Genomic DNA, 23,663 nt, shown 5'->3' on the forward strand with positions numbered 1-23,663 from the left:
AATAATCGCCTCGTAACGTATTCCTGCGTCGTTCGGCGTGGCCGAAACTCGAGCCGCTTTTTCGAACGCGAGAACCCCCACATCGAGATTACGTGGTCTCGCGCGCGTCTCTTGCCACGGCGTTTAATCTCGCGGTCAAAAGAGGAAAATATCTCGATCGTTTATGCACGGATTGCTTTCGTCCGTTTCCTTCTTGCGCGACTACGCGGCCCAGACGCCGTCTGACAGCGGCAATTCCGACGTCTCTGCGCACACAGAATTCCGTGGCCGGGACAGATACGCGATGCGCTCACCGTGCTGGAAACCGAAAGAATGCGAAATGAACAGGGGATTCCGTTTATCTCTCAAATAATGTCATCCGCTCCGTGACCGTTTTTATCGAGTAACGCGCACGCGCTCTCCCCGCGCCGACCGTACCGTCTCGCGTCCCGATTCTGTCACGGGAAACGTTACCTTCTCTCGGGAACATTGAATCGAATCGGGTTTACGCTATGCGTCGAGACGTGTGTCGCTGGTTTTCAAAGTACCCAATCCCTCGCTCGAAGAAATTCGAATTTAATTCTACGCGCGAGTCGAACGTTCGAGGACGAATCGCTTCTAATAACCACGCTTCGGCGCACCGCTTAAGAATCTCACGAGGCGTCTGCCGCCGATTCTCTTGGAGAGTCGTCTGCCGGCGAGATCGCTCGGATTTTTACGACGCTCGCCCGGAACAGATAACAACGTGACCGGAAACGCGGCATTTCGACTAATTCGAGCGAATGACGGAAAGCGAGATAACGGAAAATAGGAGAAAGGGTGGCTCGCTACGGACGCGACAACGGTGTGTGGGTGAGTTGCCAACTGTCGCTACACCGGGCCTCGTCGGGTAATCACGGGGCTAAACTTTCTCTATAAATCACGAAACGGTTCGCGGATGTGCCGTTTCTGCGGCAATGGACGGAAGAAGACGAACGGACGATGGCGGACGGGGAAGGACGCCAGTAGGGAATATAATGGATATTAATGTCGCTTCTATGCTGATTTCGCCCGTGGCCGTATACGCGCATCGCATCTTCCTCCGTTTTCGCGTCTCTTCGCTGCGAATTTCTGCATTCCCGAAGCATCGAATCCTGGTTTGCAGACTATTCGTATCCTATCGTTTCTCCCGTTTTCTTCCGTTTCTCCGCTATTTTTCATGCATAATTCTGCTTCTCTGTGCTGCCTTTTTCGCTCGACTGAAAAGTAGCTTTCCTCCATTTTTTCATTTCTTCTCGCGGCTTCTATCTTCCGTCCTTTTCCTCTACATTGTCTCCTGATTTTTTCACCTCCGTTTGGAGACTCGTTCGATTCGAAGGCCACGGACTCTTCCTGGGAATCCTTCCGTCGGGCGAGCTCTCGCAGAATTATGGACCTCCGGTTCCGAGAAAAGCCAGCCATCGAGATTTAGGTGAGGTACCTTCCTAACTACGTGTCACTCGATCTGCACTCGGCGAGACGACGAAGCTGCGCGCGCTCCGCAACGCCGGCTTCCGTTCCCCGGAAACGGAATTATCGAGGCCGCAATGACGTAGAATTTCAATTTCGACGTTTTAAACCGAACTTATCCCTGCCCATTTATTTCTCTCCTCGCGCCGATTCTTCTTCCTCTCTGCTGTCTTCCGTCTAGGCGACGGGACGATAAATTTCGTTACCTTTGAAACTCGCCAGCCGCCGAGCTTTGTAGCCATCAAACGGTCTTTCATCGCGACGTAGAGCGCCCTCGCGGCACCGTCGCGTAATATCGTTCATCCCCAACGGTTTTCATTCACTGGCCAAATTGTGGCCAATCCACGGCCATTCGTGCAGCGAATTAACCTCGGCAACCTCGCGAGCGCCCTTAAACCATTTCCGCAAACGCTCAACTTTGTTCCTTGGCGCTAAGCTCGCTCGGGTAATTTTATCGTTCGTCTGCCAGCCAGCTGGCCGGCTTCTGCTCTCCTCCTTCGTGACAACTAATTTATTTGGCCACGGGAGAAAGGAACCGGGGGAAACTGGGCAGGCGACGGGAAAGGGACAGAGAGGGGAAACGTTGGATCGAAAGGTGGACTACCGCGAGAGAAAAGGATTGCTCCTCCCTCGCCCAAGGAATCGATCGAGCACTCTTCCAGATTTCGCTCCTCCGGAGCCGCTCTAGCCCGTTTTTGTTCCCTCTTTTTGCCCTTGTTCTCCCTCGATCCGCCGCGCCGCAGGAAATTTTCTACCCGCCAACCGGTTAGTTACAGCCTCTTCTTCTTTCAAGACGATTTCGTGGGATTACGTTATTCGAGTTTAAAGGACACACGGATTAAGCACAGTTCTTCTCGAACGTTGATCAGCGGTGAACCGGTGCGCCGGTTAATGTAAAGTATATTAATACCCAGGGGACGGACATCCAGGTGTATGTAGCCAGCAGGAACATCGCATGTACTTGCTAGTGAATCCTCGTTGGCGTCTGGAACACGTGTTTCCAGCCACCTCCGCGATATTAATTTATCCGAAGAACAGCGGGCGAGAGTATCGGCGAGGCGCAACCATGTCGGAATTTACATTGACGCGGATTTAGTTAATATCGAACCTGGAAACGAGTTTAATTAAGGCTGGTGTATGCGTACGAGCGTGGGTACGATGTCCCGGGACAACAGTCGGGTGTGAAAAAGTGGAAAAGAGCCGTCGTCGAGTTTCGAGAACGTTCGGATGTTTGCGGAAAGAAGCGTAAAAAAGGTTTTTGGTAAACACGGCGCCGGTCCCTCAACGGGCACGCGATCGCGTTTAATCCGAATAAAAATATCATGGCGAATGCTGTCAAACAACGGGACATTTTTATTCGGATTAAGGGAGGAGAGAATGGAAGAGAGGACGGATGGTTTGCGAAGCGTCGTGTAATAACATCCCCAAATAACGGTGGCCAAAGTTTGCCCGGCCGCTTTTGTACCGGTCTGTACGCGCGACAACTTTCCTGAATTATTGTTTCGGTTTCGCGAGATAAGCCTTTGATAAACCGTCTCGTGATAAATGTTCCTTCGACAGCGTGGCGACGACGCGTATCGCTGAATCGTCGATCGGCCGAGAACGGTAATGCGGTTTTTTCCGCGGAAATTGAAAAGTTTTCTTCCACCTTCTCCCTCCCTCCCTCCCCTCTAGGGGCGCCCGACCTGATAAAGATTTCGCTCGCTCGCGGCTCGAAGAACGCTTTGGGGCTCTGCCTCCGCGAAAGATGAGATATCAAAATTGTTTTAAAGTCCCGATCGAGTTGACGAGTGTCTGCGGAGGTTTGCGACGAGAAATCTTATCGACGATATAAATTCGTCGCGTTATACAGTTTTCGTTCCGATCGCTTCGAAAGAACCTCCATCCTTCGGGAAAAAATCCTGTCCCGATAGTGCGCGCTCGTTGTTTTTTATTTTTTTATTTTTTATTCTTTTTTTTTTTGCTTTATTCGAAGCGTTTAGTTGCCTCAATATTCAATATTCAATAAATCAATATTTTACTTAGCCAACGCGTGTTCGCCCTACCATCGGCACGCAGTGTGCGAAAAATTGGGCTCTGTATCACGGATTACGTGTATGAGCCATCGCTGTGCCTCGCAACCACCACCACTCTCCTCTGTTTTCCGTCAAACTTTCCGATAACTAATTCCATTAACCTGGTATAACGAGGCTGTAACTCGGGATTCGAAGGTGTCTGTTGGAAGGGCCGATTCCGGCAAAAAGATCGATTCATCTCTCTTAAGAGGTGATTGATTCGACGTTGAAATCCAGTATCGCGAAGCTTTACCTTAATTTTAATTTTTAAATCGTTGCGATCCATTTTCGGGTCAACACACACGCGGACCGTTTAATAAACCTCGAACGTGACGGAGAAGCACGCGAATCCCGATTCGAAATGGTAAAACGACGATCGAGTCCACGGCCACTTTCTCCATCGACTGGGGCCGTCACTGGAACGAGTTTCTTCACGGCGATGTCCACTCTCGTAGCCCGAGTGTCTCTCGCGTTCTTCCCATCGTAAATTCGACGTGCCGCCGTAGGGACGCGACGGTTTTATCCACGTTCAGGTGAGAGACGAACTCGTATGGCCGCGATTCCCTTGGACTTTCACGCGCGAGGTGGCCGCGACGCGTGGGCGTCCAACAGTTTTACGTTTATGGCGTGGCAGCGGTCGGAGCGCTTCTAATTGCCGAGCTTGCTACCGAAACCGCCAATAGGATCCGTAGAGCGGAAGTCGTAGCATCGAACGTCGGAAGAGGCGACCATAAACTGTAGTTTCTATGCAAACGACACGCGCAATGTGCCACTAAAGGCGCCGTATCGACTCCGCTTGTTCCCCGACGTTTGTTCGTCGCGCGCGCGTGAACCAACGCCGAGAGAAATCCGATGAAAATTCGCGGCAATTAACGTTGAAAGTTTTCCACCAGATTCTCAACCAGGTCGCCGAACACGGTCGGCCAAGTAATCGAACGGTCATCCCTCGGATTGGTCATTGCGACAGCGTTTTCTAATCGGCGACTGTTTGCTACGAAATCGACTTTCCCCGTTCTCCGCTACAGCCGTTTTTCATCTCTTTTTTTCTTCTTTTTTCTCACATCCATGTGAATTTTGCAGAATTGTTGCAAATATTCCACGAGAGCGATCGCAGTGACGCTTGGACGAAGCGAAAGCTCGGCGATCAACAGGGTGGCTTCGGGGGAAACGCGTCCCGAGAGATCTCGAAGGGAGATGGTAAACGAAGGGAAATGGTGAACGAGGGGGAGGAACGAAGGGAAACAAAACAGCGGAGAAGAGCAGAGGAGAACGATCGACGAATTCGTAGGAACCTTTTAGTCCCGGCGGGCCACGCCAGAACAGATTATCCATCCATTATTTTGGGGTGCTTACCGAGGGAGCGCATCGCAGATCGAGAGAGGGTCGGTCTCGATGGAAAGATGTGGACGGTGAGCCGCGAAAATCCGCGTGGCGGCGCTAGAACGGTCAAGTTTTCGAAAGGACACGCGGCGGATAGATTTTAAACGCGTACGCCGCAGTCTCGTTATATTCCGGTGTGCTGCGCTCGATTCGTTTCCGTCGGTCGAAAGGATGTAATTAATATCGTCGCCCGGCTTTCGAATTTGCGACTGCGCGCAGTCCGTCTCGCTCTGGGCCGCTCGCCCTCTCGTTTCAGCCCGCGGCTTGCCTCCCTCTCGCTCTCTGTATCTCGCTCTGCCACCCTCCCGTGGGGGTGGCTCTCGTCGCCGAGGTTCGAGCCTCTCAGTCGTGCCGAGAACCCGCTTCGTTGCGGGATCACCTCCTCTCTCGGTGAGCTTACCTTTGGCATTCGTGTTCGCCAACACTTTCGTCGCGACAACAACCGCTCTGACCGGCCGATCGCGTGGCCCTCGACAGCTCGCTGGACTCGTGAATCTCTGGAAACCTCGTGTTCCGTTGTTGCATCGTTCGATTACGATCGCCGATAAACACGGTTTCGATTTCGTTCCGCGAGACCAATCGCGCGACGAGATGTTGGAAATCCCGGGGACAGGTTCGACTGGCGTAATTTGACGCGACTTTCGAACCATATCTGCCGTTCGTTCGTACCAGCGAACCAGAGATTGTGCAGCGGCGTGGAAAGCGCGCCTGTTACCAAAACAGAGCGTAGTGGCCTGGAGTTTGTTAGGTGGGAACTCGACTGTGGCGATTTCGCGGATCCACGCCTCTCTGTTCCGGGTTAACGAAGACAGCCTGGCAAAGCGGTAGATAAAGCTAGCGGGGATCTTGCGCGACCTTTTTCCGACGGACGAGGAGCGAGCGTGGAAGAGAAAAAGTGACCGATCGATCCCAGTAATAAGGGAACTTTGCGTTGGGAGCGGTAGCGGCCCGGAGGGACGGTGGTGAATCCGTGGAAAAAGGATCTCGCCACCCTAAGGAGAAGAAAGTGGACGACCCTTCGTGGAGCTCGCGCTCCTTCCCCGTCTGCGAAACTCTTTTGAGGAGAAAGAACGATCCTCTCGGGAAACCGCTGAAGCGCATCGGAGAACCGTAAGAGACCGTTGTCGAAGAGACCGGGAGCGTCGAAGAGCAAACGAGTAGCTTTGCCTTTCTTCTTTCCCTTTTACCTTTAAGGGATCAAATCGCCTGATCGTCCGTCGTCGTCGCCGATCTCTCACGATTTTCGTCCTCGCTCGCAGCCGATCGTGGGGCCCGTCGAACGGTGAATTCGATCGATCCAGTTCGGATCGTTGAGATTTCGACGTACAACTCGCACGACATTCGAGGCACGCCGTACGTAGCGCACAGTGGGTAATTAAAGATACGATTAATGGCCCGACAATTAAATATAATTAACTCGAGCGACAGGATACGCGGTGTTCGGCTGCCAATTAGCGCATTAGCGCCTTATCGAACATCGACCGATCGTCTGGCCACGTTGCATCCTCTCGACGCAATAAAATCGCCGTAGTCGACGGACCAGCCTAGAGTTAGACGAACGGGCAAGAAGAAAGGGAAGGGATTGGCGAGAGGTAGCGAGATCTGCTTTCGATCAGCGGATCCAGTGGAACGACGATCGAGCTACCGCGTAACGAGGATCGATTAACGGGTCTGACCGCTGCACGCGTTTCTCTCCACCGTTGTCCCATGTAAAAGCAACGACGATTCGTACGACCCTTCGACGATCAACCTGGAGATCGCCGAGCCAAGATAGAAATTCTGGAGAATGGAACGTGTCTGATCCGCTGTGCAAAGTCGGCGAAGGTTTTCTGTTCCGAGTCGAGGAAGAAAGAAACGCGATGAGAATAGCGGAACGAGTTAGGGGAAGACCTTGAATCTTGGAGAAGTTCAAAGTAAAGGAACGAAGAGACACTTTCGGAAAACGAACCGGATTACGTGGTCGAGAATAGAGGGAAGGGAACCCGCTGTCCGTCGCTGGTTTTCCGTGGAAACGTCGGCAACCCTGAACTTGACGGTTGCACGCACGTTGTTCACCGAACGATACGTCGCGAGATCCCATAGAGAACGAAGGAAAGTCAGCCAAGGGGAAAAGTGGACACGCCAACTGTCACAGCGAAGAATGCTGGCAGCGCAATCGTGACAAACGGGGCTTCCGTCCAGGATCGAAAGGTAAGTCGCTGCGACGTACGTACTTTATTAGCGGACAAGATTGGCTGTAGGCGCGCACCATAGCCATGCCGAGAGAAGAATCGGAAAAGGAAGGGGGAATGGGACGGGGAACAGACTCTCACGGGAAATGCCGGCGAAGCCCGAAGCAAAAATTTCTTTATGCGCTAGCTGGCTGACTTGGCGACCTTTCGCTCGTCTCCGAGGAATTTCTCGGTCTATTACTTTCTAACCCTCGACGACCGTCAGACTTTCCAGAGTATCGCCCCCGTAATAGCTCTGCGTTATTCTTTCCTTTAACCCGAGCCGTATCTCGCATTTCATCCTGCAATTTAACCATTCTCGCGTGTTCTTTGAAGTTGGACGAACCCCGTTGATTGCTCTTCGGAATTGCACGGGAGGTTAGTCTTTTCCCTTCTCCTATTTTTTTCTTCTTCTTTTCTATTTTATTTTTTTATTTCGAAATTAACAAGACACAAGGAGAGCCGCGGTCATTCGACGATCGAATATACACGCAGGACGTGATGCGAAACGGCGATGCACCGCGTATAACGTTTATAGGCAAGTAACCACCTAAGCGCTAACCGTGTCTAACGCAGCTTAACTTGGATGATCAAACGAAAACTTCCCGCGCAGCGAAGTTGCCGGTAATTAATAATTTCGAGAACATCAAACCAGGGAGTACTTTCGTATTTACAATATATCTCCGACTAATTCGTATTCCACGGGGACCGGGACTCTCTCTCGGTTATGGGTACTTTCCAGGAAATACGTTTGCGTTTCGCTCTTCAAACAGGTTTGATTTTCCCCGCTCCTCGTCTTGCGCTTCGTCTTCCCACGCGACCAACTTATTCCCAAGAGAATTATTCTTAGCAAATTATTCCGTTTACTCGTATCGTTAAGCTCGATGATCGCGAGAGGCTGATGCCTCTCGAATCAAGTTTAACTCCCCTGACCGATCTCCTGCGGCAACGACGATTAATTATTTCGTCACCGATGTCGCTCTAAAGAGGTTATCGAATCTCCCTCGAGTACTTAGTAACTTTACGCTGGTGGCGCGAAGAGGGTGGCTTTAGCCGGTCGTAAAGCCGTAGAGAGGCTCAGATTTTGCGAGTCGGTCTGGCAATTCCGGTGCACCTGCGTCCGTCGTGCGCCGCCGGGGGGCCAGACAGGGAAAACACCAGATACCAGGCGCGCAACAGAGAAACAGAGAGCGAGAGGCAGAGAGGCAAAGACCACGAGGAAACGGTTCGAGCGCATTATTAAGGACCTCGTGTCTTCGCTCATTACGCCATCCGAGAAAACCGCGCCGTACGTTCTGGCTTATCTCCATTAGGCGGACCCGAATTACGTAGATATCGTATGGTTTAAGTGCGTGCGGACGAGCACCGACATAAATACTTGTCCGTCCCCGATGAGACCGGGTTCGCGGCACCCAGACCGTACGCGGAAACTTTGTAGAACTGTAGCGTGATAAGGGGCGACGATTAAAGACGTCTTTAAACGTATTTCGATCGGGCAACTTTAACGAGAACGGTCGCTCTGATTGCCGCCGGGGGAAACGTCGTGGAATTCGTTAAGGTATCTCGTAACGATCGTGTTCGAAAGATTCGGTATCCTCGTGATATTACGGTTCAGCGACGCGACACTGAGCAACGCGACGAAATCAAATGGAAATACAGCTCGATGAAAAGGAAGGAAGAAAGAGACGCGTGGCGAACGACAAGGGAACGCGTAGCTTTGCCAAAGAACTCGGTACTCGTTAGAGCGCTCGATAATTGTTTATCCGTGCGGCTGTCAGCGTGATGGCGTGGCCGGCAACTGCAAAATAATTAATTAGAAGTCACCTAAAGCGCGTGCCGCGTTCCACGGCAGCCCGTTCGATTTGGATAATGCGTTTCCCGTGGCGTGATTCCGCCGCTGCTTTCCGCAAACCGTGCAATTTTTCGAGACATTCGACCGGCAGAAATTAATTTCGCGATAGACATGACAGACACAAAGCGGTGTGCAGCTTGCGCCAGACTAATTAGCAGACAAACGATAATCGAACGCGATTTCACTCGCGTTTTGCGTATCGTCTTTATTTGCGGCACGTAATGCTACTATAAATTATTTGAATCCAGCGCTCGGTTTTACACCTTCCAACGTAAACGCTTACGTACGCATTGGCGTTAATTAACCGACGCGTCCTATTTTCGTCGGATCTTTCTCGGAATCGATTCACACTTTCGAACGTATTTGCGTAACGCGCTCGTTAATATTCGAATTTTCCCGCGCGGGTAAATAGGAGACAGCGACACCCACGCGAGTCCTTCGCACACGAGGGGAACGATCGCTTAAAATTCCGTGGCCGTGTAAAGAAGCATGTAAATAGGCTCGTCGCGTGTGACTTACTAATTCTCGGCTCACGGTTCCATCAAAACTCCACTCTGTTGCGATATCGAACACGATCTGCCGACACTGCGCGTATTTTCCCTTCCGGCTCACCTATTCGCTCTGGTCCCGTCGACGCTAAATTCATCAAATTTTTCATCGTCGGCTCGCCACGGATTGCAGGGAAAATCTGAGAAATAAACGGTTTCCACTTAAGCGCGGCCATCCAAGTGTCCGCTGGTTGTTACTCGGCTCGCTCGGCCGTTGATCCGCCCCGAGGTCGCGGCAAGGTGTAAAGACGCTCTTAATCAAAAGCTTCCCACCTCTGATATTAGTCAACGTCATCCGAGCTTCCTACCGTTGCCGTCGTAATTTCATACTGCCTCCGTGGACTCTCCGCGAGTTCAAACGCTAAGTTACCGCATAAATCATTGCTTTATCGCGCATCCTTCTCGTCAACGGTTTTTTAACGCGCCGTCGAAAGAAACGAATTAATTAGATATCCGCGTAACGGCGAATATAATGGGACACGCGGTGCTTCTGATCGTACTTCCATCCGCGCCGTTAAAGAAAATTCGCTTACGGAGGGAAAACGAGTCTCTTCGGGCTTCACGGAGAGATTTCACGGTAGCTCGCGTCCCCGAGACACGATAACGATCGCTGTTCGAACGACACGCTATCGGGCTTCGATTTCAACCGGCAGAATAACCGAGCTCGCGGGAAACGCTCCTGGCGGAACGCCATGGCGAGCAAAATGAATATTGGCGGAATCGTGTATATGGCAATATCCACTAACGATATCCACTTGTAAGAGGTGGAAGTTAGGTCGCGCGAACGAATTACGTTGAAAATTCCAGCTACCGCGTATCTGGCGAAGCGGCGGCAAATTCCTTGACAGAGAAAATTCCCGAAAAAGAGGATCGGCACGAGCGGGCATTCGTTCGAAAAGAAGGAGAAAGAAAAGTAGAAAAACGAACAGGAAAGAAGTAATTTGGGCTGTTGATTTTCGATTTCGGACAGCGCGCAATTAAATATCCCGCGATGGAAAGCAGCGTGGCGTCTGCCATTAGCGGAGAACCAGTCGCGGAATATATCCGCTAGAACGAGCGGCGAGCCAACGTACGAAAGGGAAGCCCGACGGAAAAATGGGAGGGAACGATGGCCCGGAAGCGACCCAGTTCTTGCTGCGTGGCGCGTCAGATAAATTGGATCCGAGCAGTTTTATCGTAAAACGCTCCTTCCCTGTTCTATCGACGGTGCCGCGATGGCCCGGTCATCACCGAGAAAACTTTAACTTCGGATCTCGAGGCTGGCTCGTCTGGTCGCGACAGCCTAGCAGCGATCTCCTTTGCCTCTCCGCTCCCTTCACCCTTCCTCTTTACGAGTCAACTTTCCTCGCCTTTATTCTTCCTTTCCGCCATCGTTTTCCTCGCTCTTGGCGATTCGCCGACCACGTTCCTTCCATCTTTCTTTCTTCCATACACTCGGACGCGTTCCTTCGCAGACTCTCTTCCGTCGCTCGACTCGCGCGATCATTTCACGCCCCCGCCGCTCTCCACTTCCAACGACCAGTACAAATCGACTGTCCTAATTCTCGCCACCGTTGATCGCGTTTCGTCTAACAAACCAAGACTTGCGAGCTTGTTTTCGAGCGACTCTCTACCGGCTTCGGATAAAATATCGTCGTGTTTATTTTCGCGATCACGCGCGAGTTGGCCGCTATGATTCGCGCGTGTATATCGTGTTCGAAGGCGACCGCCTGTCTCCTTGTAAAATAGGAGGTCGAGCTGCGCTGCTGGCTGATTCTCGTTGGTAAAGGCCGCGCGTTAATCCAGCGCTAAGTATTATTTAGTGGCGGCGGCCGGTGACAAGTCGATTTAATTTATATCTCGCGCGGGGGCGGTCGCTCGCAGGAATACACGACGTCTCACGAAACATCCACGCGCGGCGGACCAACGTTTACGAGCTCGTCACGTCTCAAAGACGCCTTTGGAGGCGTTCCAACACCTCATCGTTCGGAGGTCGAAACCCTCGCTTTTATATCGCGATCGAGTCGGCAGGCACGAGGGAGAATCGAAAATTGTGCACGTCCCCCTGCGTTTAAATTATCCTTGATCATCTACCGAAACGCCAGAGACAAGAAATACAGCGGCGTCTGTTTCGCGAATTTCATTTCAAGCCCACTGTATTTTTCTCTTTCTTTTTATGAATTTTTACGCTCGTAAGAAAAGGCCACTGCCGAACGCTGGAGAATCAGCAGCTGCCACCAGACAGAACCTTGCGTTTACGGCGTTAGTTTTTGCGAGTCGATGGACGCTCCTGAACAGATCGCCGCACGCTTCCCGGTAATTATGCAAATAGCGTATCGATTACCGGTTAAATCGCGAACAAAAATAATGCGAATCCACGGTCGTCTCGTGGTCGCTTATCTCTTGATTCGTACCGAATCGACTACAACGTTGCTGTCGGATACGCGGAATTCTTTAAACGATGCGTTGGAAATTAGCGTGCGGACATTAGCGAGATTCGTGATACATCCGTGAACGTCGGCTGGAAACATAACGAAATGAAACACGTAGTTGCAACGGTTCGTTCTCTCCAACTTCCCTTTAGGACAACGTGTAATTTTCGAGGCATGGAAATGTTTTATAATATTATGACATAGACAAAGGCAACGAGGGGTAAGCTGAACGATCGAAACGGCGAAAAAGGTAGGTTCAACCTCCGCAATCAAACAACGATCACGCCCCTTAATGACCGAGTGACTGCTGTTACTCCTTCGTTCGTTTTGGGGGTGGCTCGTGGCACGGGGTTGAAACAGCTGCGAGTGACACCCCCCACTTGTACACATCTCGTCCTGCCGTTATTTTCTCTGTCTCTCTCGCTCTCCACAACCCTCTCTCCTCGTTTCTCTCTAACTTTTGCCGCTGTCAGAGCAACGCGAGACCCCAACTCGCCGACACCGCTATGCATAATTGCTGCGTCCACCGCTATGCCTAACCCTCGCGGTAGAAATTTGCATTATCGGTGCGCCCCGTACTTGAGAGGGCGGGACGATGGATCCTCCGAGCAATCATTAAGAAATCAATCACACGCGGGCCGATTTTATCGCCACCATGAACGTCGTGTTCGCTGTAAACTCCGGCACTCTTCTTTTAAACGGGTTCGGATATTTTTATAGCCTCGTAAATCATAGAACGAAATTTCACGCGACCTTGAACTTGCAGTGGCTCAGTAAGCAACGAAAACCTTGCTTAGCTTGGATCGACTTTCAATCGAAAACGCGACTTGCGTATTTCTCATTTCGATGGAAAATCTAAAGTTTCGCGTTGCTTCAAGCTAAGCAACGGGCATTTCGTTGCCAGCAGCTCTTAGCGTTCTTAAGTATTTTGTTTGAAATTTACTTTAACTAAAAAATAAGACAATTTGAATAAATAAAGGAGGAAAGAAATTCGCGTAAATACCAGTTTTATTTACACTATTTTTGTATTTTGTAATTTTTAAGTGTACGATATACTTTGAAACAATTTCCAGGATGCAATCCTGGTTTTCTTTCGCGCGTTTCACGAAAGAAATGTGGGACTGAATGAACGTCGAGTGGCACTCGACAAAGGAGCTGCTGAGATAAAAATTGATGTCGAGTCGTATTCGACACAGGACTGTAAAGGGTTAATGAACAAGCAAACGGCGGTCTGCGATAACACGATACGGTTCTCGCGCAGCGATTTGCGTTACGGTTCACGTTGCACCGTTAGCTCGCTGACAAATCGCTAGCGAGCGGATGTATAGGAAACCGGATTTCGAAAAGAAGCGGAGCCACGGTGTTCTCGGGGGAAGCAGCTTATTCGAAAGCAAGCAGCAGTTCCATGGACTGCGCCGAAAACTTTCGTAATACTCGAGCGAGTGCCGGACCGAGATTACGAACGTTATTTATTTCTCGTCTGTCCGTCCTTTGCAATCGGACCCCTCGAGATTTAAGTCGAAGACGCTCGGTCTCTCACCGTGGGACGGTCTTTGTTGGACGATCGAATGGCGGGCAAGGAATCGGAACGAGGGAAACTCGGAGCGATCGCGTCGGAAGCGCGAACACGAGCGTAGAAAGTAAAGATGAATTCGGCACGACATCGTCGAACGCGATCGCGCAAAGACGATGGTATTTATGGAAATTGTCTGTGCGATCGTATTATCCAAGCACTGGCTTCTTCACTACTATGTTCCACACTTGTGAAAATGACTCGTTATCTCGATATATACTTCTGACTTTCTAGTTTTTCGTTAAGAACGCGCGTCTTGTGCTTCCGCGGCCATTTAATCCGCTGCTAACTCGACTTGCGACATCGTAACCTCGTCTTGGACGATCGAGTTTCTTTCGCTCGACTCGAAATCACCAGTTGCTTCGGCGGATTCAGCGTTTCCTCGCACTCACACACTCGAAAGGATCGAAAAACTCGAGCCTGTAGAAGCGCAACGCGCGCAAGCACTTTGATCCGCGATAATAATAGTGTTTTCCCAAACAGGTCACGAAACTATTCGAAAGGGGTGAACTTTTTTTTTTAGCGGCAGAGCCCCCGCGCAACGCAAACGAAATCGAATTAAAAAGGAGTAATAACATTTGCCGCGGTCGTTAGGAGCAGTGCAAGACCGACATCTGTCGCTCGATGGGGGTCCGGTGAAACGTGGAGCGCGTCGATATACCCATAGATTAGACGCCTACGTTACAGTGCCTCCCCCATAGTTGCGCGATATCGTGGAAGCTATGCAGTGGCACCGTAGGGTAGCGCGGTCGAACGAAATGAAACTGATATGTATGGAAATCACTCGCATCTCTATGTATGAGCTGGAAACGTTACGTTACCGTATATAATACACAATTTTATATGTTTACACGCGTGTGTGTGTCGAACCGGGCATCCGCTCTGTTATAGTCGACGTTTTAATCGATCGATAAAATCGACTGGCTGAGGGAAACGGGTCGTCTAGCCGAACACGGTAGCTGCAAGCCTTTCGCTGCCGCTGGATCAACAAGTTCATCCTGCGCTTATTTTCTCAGCTCTGGAAAAACACGGAAATAATACGGTTCTCGGTGTGACAAGTTGATTCGAAGATCTAGCAAGTTCAACATGGAATCGCGAGAAGTTCCACGCTGCGGTTTCGGGGCTAGGAACCGAGGCGTTTTTGTTCCCGGAGAACTTTCCACGCTCTCTTGCGAGAAACGTGGCCGCGAGAAGCGACCACGGTGTTCGTTTCAACCTTTGCCACGGATTTTGAAAAATATTTCCTAGGCAAATTCGACCTCCGTCGAGAGGATCGATTTATCGCGCTGCATAAGCGAACGAGAAACGCAGAGAGACAGAGGAGCAGACAGAGGTGGGATTCGCCGATTGCCACGCCGGTCGTGTATGTACAAGCGGCGGGACGCGAACAATCGCGCACAAATCACCCGTAACCATCGCGCGCGTGGCCATCAACCATCCTGGCTTGCAAAGCCGCGATGGATCCTTGCATCGCGGATCTTTTGTCCGCGGACAATCCCGTCGATTCCCGGTCCCATGTACCCTCTCGGTAGCGTGTAAACGCGACAGGAGTGGCGCTTTCATCGCTCCAATTCGCGTGCTGGAATTTCAGTCTGCCGCCATAAATCAAACGCTGATTATTTCCGCGGCCGGTGTTCCGTGTGTGTTTTCGTTTTGCCGTGTGTATCCGCACGGCGTTCGGAAATCGCTTCCGTTAGGAGATTCGCCACTTTACGACGTTCCGTAAAACGCTTACGAGGTCGTTCCTGTTATGCATGCGATATCCCTGTTTTCCTTACGACACTGTTGCGATTCGATGGAATGGACGCGCGTATGCGTTCGCGGAATTCAACGTATCAACGGGTCTGTTTGCGCACCAACCGACAAAGATTTCTACGGACCAGTTTCGAAGTTGCGCAAGATTGTGCGAGTTACGTTGTTTGGTCACCTCCCGCCAAGAATCTGCAAACGGTCGACTGAAATCTAGAAGACGCGATAGCGTTATTTGCGTTACGATAGCTGCCGCAGCAGCTGAATATATATACATACTTCTAGCGTTACGTATAATGCGACTATTTAGCTGGCGTAATTAACCGAGTATGTAGGGAAAATCTATCCGGCTCACACTGTTCGCTTGTATACGTTTTGGGGTTACGGGGAAATGGACGAGGAACGGGAACGGAGCGGAGCGGAAGAGGCGGCGGTCGAAAAAAAGCCGAAACAATTTCGTCGATGGAGCGTGTGTAACGTATTGCATACGTTCCCATGCCTTTCCTGGTAGGATCGGTAAATAACTTTCCCGTTACTCTCGCTGCTTTAGGCAACTAACGAACGTGAAATTAACCGCGGCCACCCGGTAACCTGGGAAATAATCAAAGTAACGACGCTTGAATGCTCGAAATCGCATCGTCGTACGCCTCTTCCTCGTCGCCGACGTCCGTGGTATACACACGCTCGTCCAGACAGTAATTATCGACCTCGTCAAAGAGTCCCTTTAACGCGGTGGTACGCGCAATTAAGTGACATAAGCGACGCCGGCATCCCCGGGTCCGCGCGCTCCGGTCGATCCTCTTTTTAATCCCGCCGGGTGGTCCTTCACGACGTATTAAGAGATATCAAAGCCGCTAAATGATTTCCCCTCTACGCCACTGCCTTCCTACCCTCGAATTTTCGTATTTATCTTTGCAATTTTCCTTCTCCTTATCTTCCCTCTCGTTTCCCTCCTCTTCGCCTTTTTCTTTCATCGCGATCAGACGAATCCTGTCGTAAAAGGGTATAAAAAAGAAAGGATATACGGTCGGCTTGTCGAAATATCCTGGCATTCTTCTTGCTTTTACAGTCTCGAAACGACTGTAATCTCGCGTAGATGTGTAAAACCGTCTATCCAAAGTAAACACTGGTAGGCAGTGGATCGATGTTTCGTCGACAGGCTGCGATATCCCTATCGAGGCGAGGCGACGCGTATTCGCCTCGCTCCGTAAATATTGCTCGTGAGCCAAACGATTACGAGTTATCGGTTAGACAGGTCGTGGTGTCGACTATCGCCGTCTCGACGCAACGGTTCCCGGTAGTCCAATCGTTTATCACAGTTGCTACACATGAGCGCAACTTTGTTATCGGAGTGCAAACGCGCGCGTGTCGCGATATCCGATCGTTCCTCGAGGTGTTACGCTCCCGTTGCATTCCGATCTGGCCGTGTCGCTTCGAGCCGATCGTCCACCATCCGACTAGGATGACGTAATCTCGGTCCGTGCGTTATCGGAACATCGGGTCAGAATTTGTTACGTTGAACTCTGCCCTCCTCCATCGCTCTCTTTTTTCTCTGACCGGAGCTATTCGAGCGTGTCTCTTGTAACTTTCTGTTCCGATCTGTAGCGATTGGAATTACGGTTGGAGAACGAGTGCAATCGTTAGATAGTCTACGAAGAGAAACAGGATCAAAGTGGGAAGAATACGGTTCGCATGGAAACTGCTTCGTTACGAAGGCGTCGAGGCTGGCGAACCCCTCGACGCACTTTTCTTCTGGTCTGGCGAACAAACAGCTTAAATAAACGCACGTGATTGGATCCGATGTATGCGCATCTGGCTACTGAACGACAGGGGAAACAACCCGCTTCTTTTTTTTTTCTTCCTTCCCACCGAAGGAACACGCCCCGTTGGCCCGCTTTTTCCACCCCCTTGGAGTAGTCTGGAGTAGGGCACTCGGAAGCACGCGGCTTCTTTCATGCGCAAATTCGCTCACGGTGTGCCGCGACTCTCGGCATCCCCCTTTTAAAATTGCTGCCGCCGACTGTGTCGCGCGATCACATTAGATTACCCATCCCTTCCGCGAGCCGCCACCCCTCAGTTGGCGCGGGCTTGCAACCGGGTCGTTTGTGCGCCGAACAAAACTACTTTGTACATGGATACACGTAGTTGCTGCGAATCGCGGCAGCTGGGTAGACGGACGACAAAATTCTCTCTGGCTCCTCCTTTTCCTCTTCCTATTCCGAGAGGGCGCGATCGCAAATTAACGAAATACGAGCATTAGCGCAGATTGTCTTTATTTTTGCTGACGTCCGCTGCTCGGTTGAGGGGACTACGACAAATTCACGAAACTTTGGACCGCGCTAAGCCGGATAATGGCTTTAGATTTTCGCCAAGATCGTAGGACAGTGTAGCGAAATTTTCCTCGATCTTGGTTTCAATTTCGACTGGCAAATGCCACGTGACAAAGAATTTCGTCATTTTTCGAACGCGCGAAATCACCGGTCTCTTGACGCGAAACATGCGCGTCAGGGTGACGCGTGTCGTTGACTGAAAGGCAGAATAACATTGGATTACCCATCCCCATCGACGACGCCCTGCTGGCAGCCCCGTACTTTTTACACCCTCTTCAACTCGCCAACCACCCCGGAGCAGGCACCCCGGCGACCAAACGCGCGCGTGCAACGTCCATGTTTCTTGTGGCGCGTCGTGAACGAGCGCAGCAAAGGGAAAACAATCTTTGGCGGAAAACAGCGCGTCGAATAATTTATCGGTGGTGGGCTGAAGTTGCAGGGTGTACGAGCAGGGGCCACGACCATCTTGTTATCTATCACCCCGGATTCGCCCTGCTCTTTCTCCGTGTACCCTGTCTGCTACAGGCCTCTGCAAACCAACCGCCAGCGTATGTTCTCGGCCTGACAACTTGCCAGTTGCTGGTCCGAATTTTCCACGGAGAAAGTATTTCTTCTCAGTGCGCGGTAATTTTCGGAAACTTTGCAGGCGACTCGGGCAACCCGCCACTTTTATGTTGGCGAACTATAGCGGGGGAAAAGTTGTCGGGCAGCGAGCGATAAGCAAAACGAGGAGCTACGAACAGAGTTGGTGCAGGATTTTAATTCGGCCGGTAAACGAATGGATTTGGTTTTCGCGCGAGCTAAAAACCACGTTCGTACGTTTTTAATCCGAGTAAAAATTTGAGGACGTCGCGCAACTGGATTTGCTGTCGTTCTTCCAGTTGGCCGATGGCACATCGTTTTAGAGGCGGTCTGTAATCGATGTTGCAGGCGTGAAGTTACGTAGCGCGGTCGACTAGCGGCATTAACTTTCCGCGTAGGGTTATTTACCACAAGAGTTTGTGAGTCAGAGGGCGAAAGGGCGCGGAAAGAGAAACAGCGGGAACCGACGTAAACGGGAGAATAGAAGAGTGAAACGGCGATGGAAGATGAAACGAAATGGAAGATGGTAGAGAAAGACAGAGAATAGAAGGGTAGGTTGGTGTCGACGGTGTGCATTCCTCGATCTAGTTTCCTCTGGGGACTGGAAGGTAGGGTGGAGAGATATCGTGCAACAGAACTAATCAACGCGAGGCAAGAACGATTTCTCTCTCGTTCACCCCTGTCGTTTCGAATAAAAAATAGTTCCGACCGATAATATCGCTCTCGGGAAGATAGACTTTTTTCAGTTTCTCCCTCGGTTCTCGTCCCCTCCTCCAACGGTCTGTTTATTCTTCCAACCCGATACGGGCAAGCTGCGAATTCCCCGAAGCACTGAAACGACTCGTCTTAAAGCCGCTCGAATATTTTCACCTTTCGGATTAACCTGTCCGAGAGAACGAAGATTCTCGAGGCTGATTAATCGGCCCCGTTGTCTGCCATCAGACGTCGTTCCTTCGCTCTCCGATGAACCCTCCACGCGCTGCATACCCTTAGCCACATCGCTTTCGAAAGCAGACTCCGCGATCAAAAGTTCCATCGCGTCGCGTTAACTAGGAAATTCGCTCGAAATGACGGCACGCGAATACGGGTCCAACTGGAAATCGATTTTTTATTGCCACTCGATCATCGTGTAGACGATTGAAGTGGGTCGCTGGGTCGAAACTTCCTGCTGGTTCTCTCCATCGGCCTTTCTCTCTCTCTCTCTCTCTTCTGTCCTATCCTTCCTATCCCTTTCGTCACTCGTTTAACTGACACATCGGCGTGCTTCTCTCGTTCACACGCTAATTCGTGACTCAGTCGGGCAATTAATCAAGTTCATTCGCATGGCGCTCGACTCCGCCGCTGCAGGTTTGGTTAAGTTCGTCGTTGCAACGGACGCGCAGTAACTCGACGATAACTTGGGCTCTCGTGGATGGAAGTGCCCCCAGGAACCAAGCAAAGCGTGGAAAACATCAAAAATGTTGCGTTCACGCGCGCTACTTCGCAGATACTTTGCCAAACAACTTCCTCTGCGTACTCGTACTTCCTCTTCGAGATCCTGCCTTGCCACTTATTTATTTTCATTCTTAATTATAGCAGCTTTTTAAGCACGAAGCGCTTTCGAATTTTCCAGATATCCGTCCAATGGTAGACTTTTTAATCTTTCGGTGTAATTCAGGTTTGAAGGAGGGAAAAATCGAAGAGACGCGCAGCGTAAGAAGTTAATACGAGGATCGTGTAAACAGGGTCGTAAAGTTGTTTGCTCGTGGAGATCTTCGAAACGACGTAAGTCGAGAGGTACACATATAAGTGGAACACGATGAAATAAATCAACGTTCAAACGTGTGTAAGAAGTCTGGCGCTAGGATACTAACAAAAAGTATGTCGTACAGAAACCAGTAACGAACAGAAACAGTTGTGTCCGGCGTTACAAAGATGGAACGAAGAGGATGATTGGAGTTAGGCCGGGGAGCAAGGGCCACGAATTACGAGGCCATAGGTAGCGGTGGAGCGTATATGAATGACGTGGCTGATCTCTGACATCGGTAACGTAGCTTTAGAGACACTGCAGACATCAGCTGCTGTTTCTTAAACATCGTTCAACATGTCAGCGTGAACACGCGTTCCTGCACCCGTGCACGCGTTCCGAGAATTCGACGGACCTGCTACACGACAGGCGACAGTCGATTAATCGATTCACCGTGACCTCCCACAACGTTTCTTCCGTTATCGACGTTTCACATTGGCTCGATTCAACCATCGACATTACTCTGATTCTCCTATTTTATCGTCGCAGCTGTAAGTATACGAGTTTCCTTTCGAATCTTCCGCGAACTTTGCGCAATCAAGAGACCGATACTTCGGCACGATAACTTTGTCGTTCGAAAAATTAAGCTTTTCTCCGATAACTCTACATCTCGTTTTTCGCATCCGGGAATTTCCATGCTCTTGGACGAGTCTGTGGAGGAGAGCGACGTTGATCGGTTTGATTACCGAGAGATTCAGCGAGGAATCGAGTGACCTAGCAACAGTTGGATACCTTTTTATCGCGAAAATTGTCGTATCGATGCGCAACACGGTGGTCGTTAAGATGATTCGCGTTAGTCCTCGTAATGCACGCATCCATTAACAGAACGATGCATATAATCGATGCTCTATCGAGGCTCGTTCGTATCGATACGACGGCCGAGAGACGGGAAGTCGATAGCAACGAGCTCGCGACACGCCAGGTAATTTAATCGTTTAAAAAGTTTCTCCTCGATCTCGAAGGAATTTTCTCGCGGCTTTGACGTAGCGCCGTCGAGACCGCCCGAGCCTGTCTCCTTAAATATTTGTCGATAAATCGAGAGAAAAGCCTGACAGGAAATTTTCCGCGTTCCTCGTTGTTTCGAAACAGCCCGATACTCGGTCGCGACAACCGAGTTTACCAGACATTTTCACGGAAAGGTACAAGTTTTACGAACGAGTCGAACGGATCGATCGTCGTAATTATTTGGTAGAAGCTTTGGCAAACAAACGAGCGTTCGTTGGGAGAAAAGCGAAGGAAAAGCGAACAACGAGCAGCGACTGCGGCAAGTAAGTAACCCGTAACTCGGGTGAGAGTGAAAAAGTTGGAGCGCCGTTAAAAATAACGTGGTCCTTCCTGGCCTGGCTGCCCGGCAAAACTATTGCCGCTCTTCATTCTGAGATTCCACGGGAACCGATTGGTCGACGACTAAATATACCAAGCCGCCGCGAGTATAAATATTTATAAAATAGCGCTGGCAGATGCTGGCTGGTTTTAGTTACGGCACTGGACTCGCTTTCCACGCGTCTCTCGTATAGTTATTACCACTGGCCGTCCTTATATTGGACATGTCGTGGATCACGACCCGCGTCGCCAATTTCTCATTCACGGGCGAACGCGTAAACTACACGGAAAACCTCTACGGTGTATAGAAAGTAAACGCGAAGTTTGAAATATGAAAAGGGGCGGAGGTCCGCTATTCAATTTCATCGTGGTCTTTTTATCGAAGCGGCAACTTTCCCAAAACAACTTGTCCACTCTTGGTCGACTTAGTCCCGTTCTCGTAGACTCGATGCAACCTGAACGTCCGGGATAACCAGGAGAACAGCTATCTGTTAGCGTTACCGTTGTCGCCGGTGCCGTTGCTTTTGGATGCTGTTTTATCGTGGGTGTGTGTACTCATTAATAATTTATGTTGGAGTAACCGTTACGTGTACCGGACGTGCCGTGTTCCGTCCTGACTTTACCCACGCAAATGCCGGAGCATCGGTGTACACGAATTTCAGATGAGAATTTCAACCGGCAGCCAGTAATTTTTCTTATCCAACAAACGGAGGTTATAGTCGATGGCAGACGTGGCTTCCAGCTGGGGAGCCACGAATTTGTTGCACGAATTTCCGAATAATTCAGAGACCGTTCTTTGTTCCAGTTTCTTAGTTCGTTTTACTTTTAGCTCGTTTTACATTTAGTTTTACTTCGTCGTGATCCAAGATGTTCGATGATAAGTTTCGAGGCTTAGGTTCGCGATGACGAAGCACAAGTACGAAACTTGTACGACACACTTATACCGCCTATTTCTTGCTAATTCTCTAATCAGCGTGACTAATCTCTTCAGTAGGTTTCAACTGGTTTCACTACGATCTCTTTTTTCAACAAAACGCCAGCTATCTTTCATCAACGAGCATCGCTTCATCGAAGGTCCGATCAGTTTTCGTTGTAGCATGACGAACGAAGTTTTTAGTCGAATGTATAATGCATTGCTCTGTGGTGTACTTTCCTTTCCAAAATAACCGCCGATTCTTCCGGATTCCGTCGTTCAATTCCGCGAACGTTTCCGCGCGATTTATTCGCACGCGGTTTCATCGGTCTTTCGGAGGCCTATATTTCATTTTTAATATCACGCGTATGGTTTGCGGCGATATATTTCAACACCGGCCGACCATCGCGTGGTGGAATCGCCCTTCGGATCAACCCGATTCCCGATCGCTTCATCCGCCAGTCGATTCGTTCCGACTCATTATCGATCGATACTTTCATCGCAGCTGTGTACTTCTATTTTTTCCGCTTCTCTGCTTCGGCACAGAAGCGATCCATCTCGTAAAAAAATGAGTAAATAATTACATAGGCAGTGTGCGTAATCACCTGTCACGCAACACAACGTTAAATTTCGTGGGAACGATAATTCGTAGGCGTGAAACGGCATAATCGCGCGTAATTAAGTGGTTTGCTTCTTAGCACGCTTTCTTGGACCATCGGTTCGTCGTTTCGGACACTCGTCAGCGAACATTTGCGTTTCTCCATGGAACGAGCTCACCCGTTTATTTGGTTTGCTCGCGAACGTTACACCAAGTACGTAACAGTGTGTGTACTTACACGACAACGTGTACGCGTTGTTCACGTATATGCGTGGAAAATGTAACAGCCAACGTTTGCCCGGTGCTTCGAATAACGAGCTGGCAGCTGGTGCTGCACGGAATCGATAAACACCGCGGCGAAAAGTCGCGATTGCTACGCGAAAACGCGGGCGTCTGCGATTAAGGTGTAGGTGCGATGTCGTGAAAATTCTCTGGTGGAAATCGATGAATGGTCTTCGGCAGTGGCAGCGTGTGATTATGACGTAACGAAGCTCGATTCCCCGGCAAAACACACTGCAACTCGCTTCTTCGTTTCCGCCTTTCAATCGAACGCTCGCGACAATTGCCGCCAGGTAATTTTCAGCGCGTCGATTTCCCCCGATCCGTGGCGGGAACAACGCAATTAATGGCGGCGAACGACGAAGCTGGATATCGCGGACGCGCGGCATCTCAAAGGACTTTGTTGTTCCGAGAAATGTCTGTCACCGAGATCGCGAAGGTGGACGATTCAGCAAATGTCCGAGTCCATGGGGACGCTGATTTTCTTAATTAAAATCGCGAGACTGCCAAAAACGCGAGATCTTTTCATTTTCAAGTAAGAAGCGAAGTTTTATCTCGTGAGAAACGGTAAATTACCGCTTGCTTCGACACAACCCGGATTCGAGTGT

The 23,663-nt window shown here is 50.3% G+C and overlaps 1 protein-coding gene across 3 annotated transcripts in view; it reads left to right on the forward strand.

The window, feature by feature from the left end:
* The first annotated feature begins 5,548 nt into the window (after nucleotides 1-5,548).
* LOC117207582 overlaps nucleotides 5,549-23,663 on the forward strand; it is a 229,818-nt gene continuing 211,703 nt past the window's right edge. For all 3 annotated transcript variants that reach the window (XM_033447931.1, XM_033447929.1, XM_033447932.1), the window contains exon 1: nucleotides 5,549-7,091. The gene's annotated coding sequence lies outside the window, so the exon portion shown is untranslated. The remainder of the gene's footprint in view (nucleotides 7,092-23,663) is intronic.

The sequence above is a fragment of the Bombus bifarius genome, unplaced genomic scaffold, assembly GCF_011952205.1.
Source record: "Bombus bifarius isolate JDL3187 unplaced genomic scaffold, Bbif_JDL3187 scf7180000008039, whole genome shotgun sequence".
Lineage (NCBI taxonomy): Eukaryota > Metazoa > Arthropoda > Insecta > Hymenoptera > Apidae > Bombus > Bombus bifarius.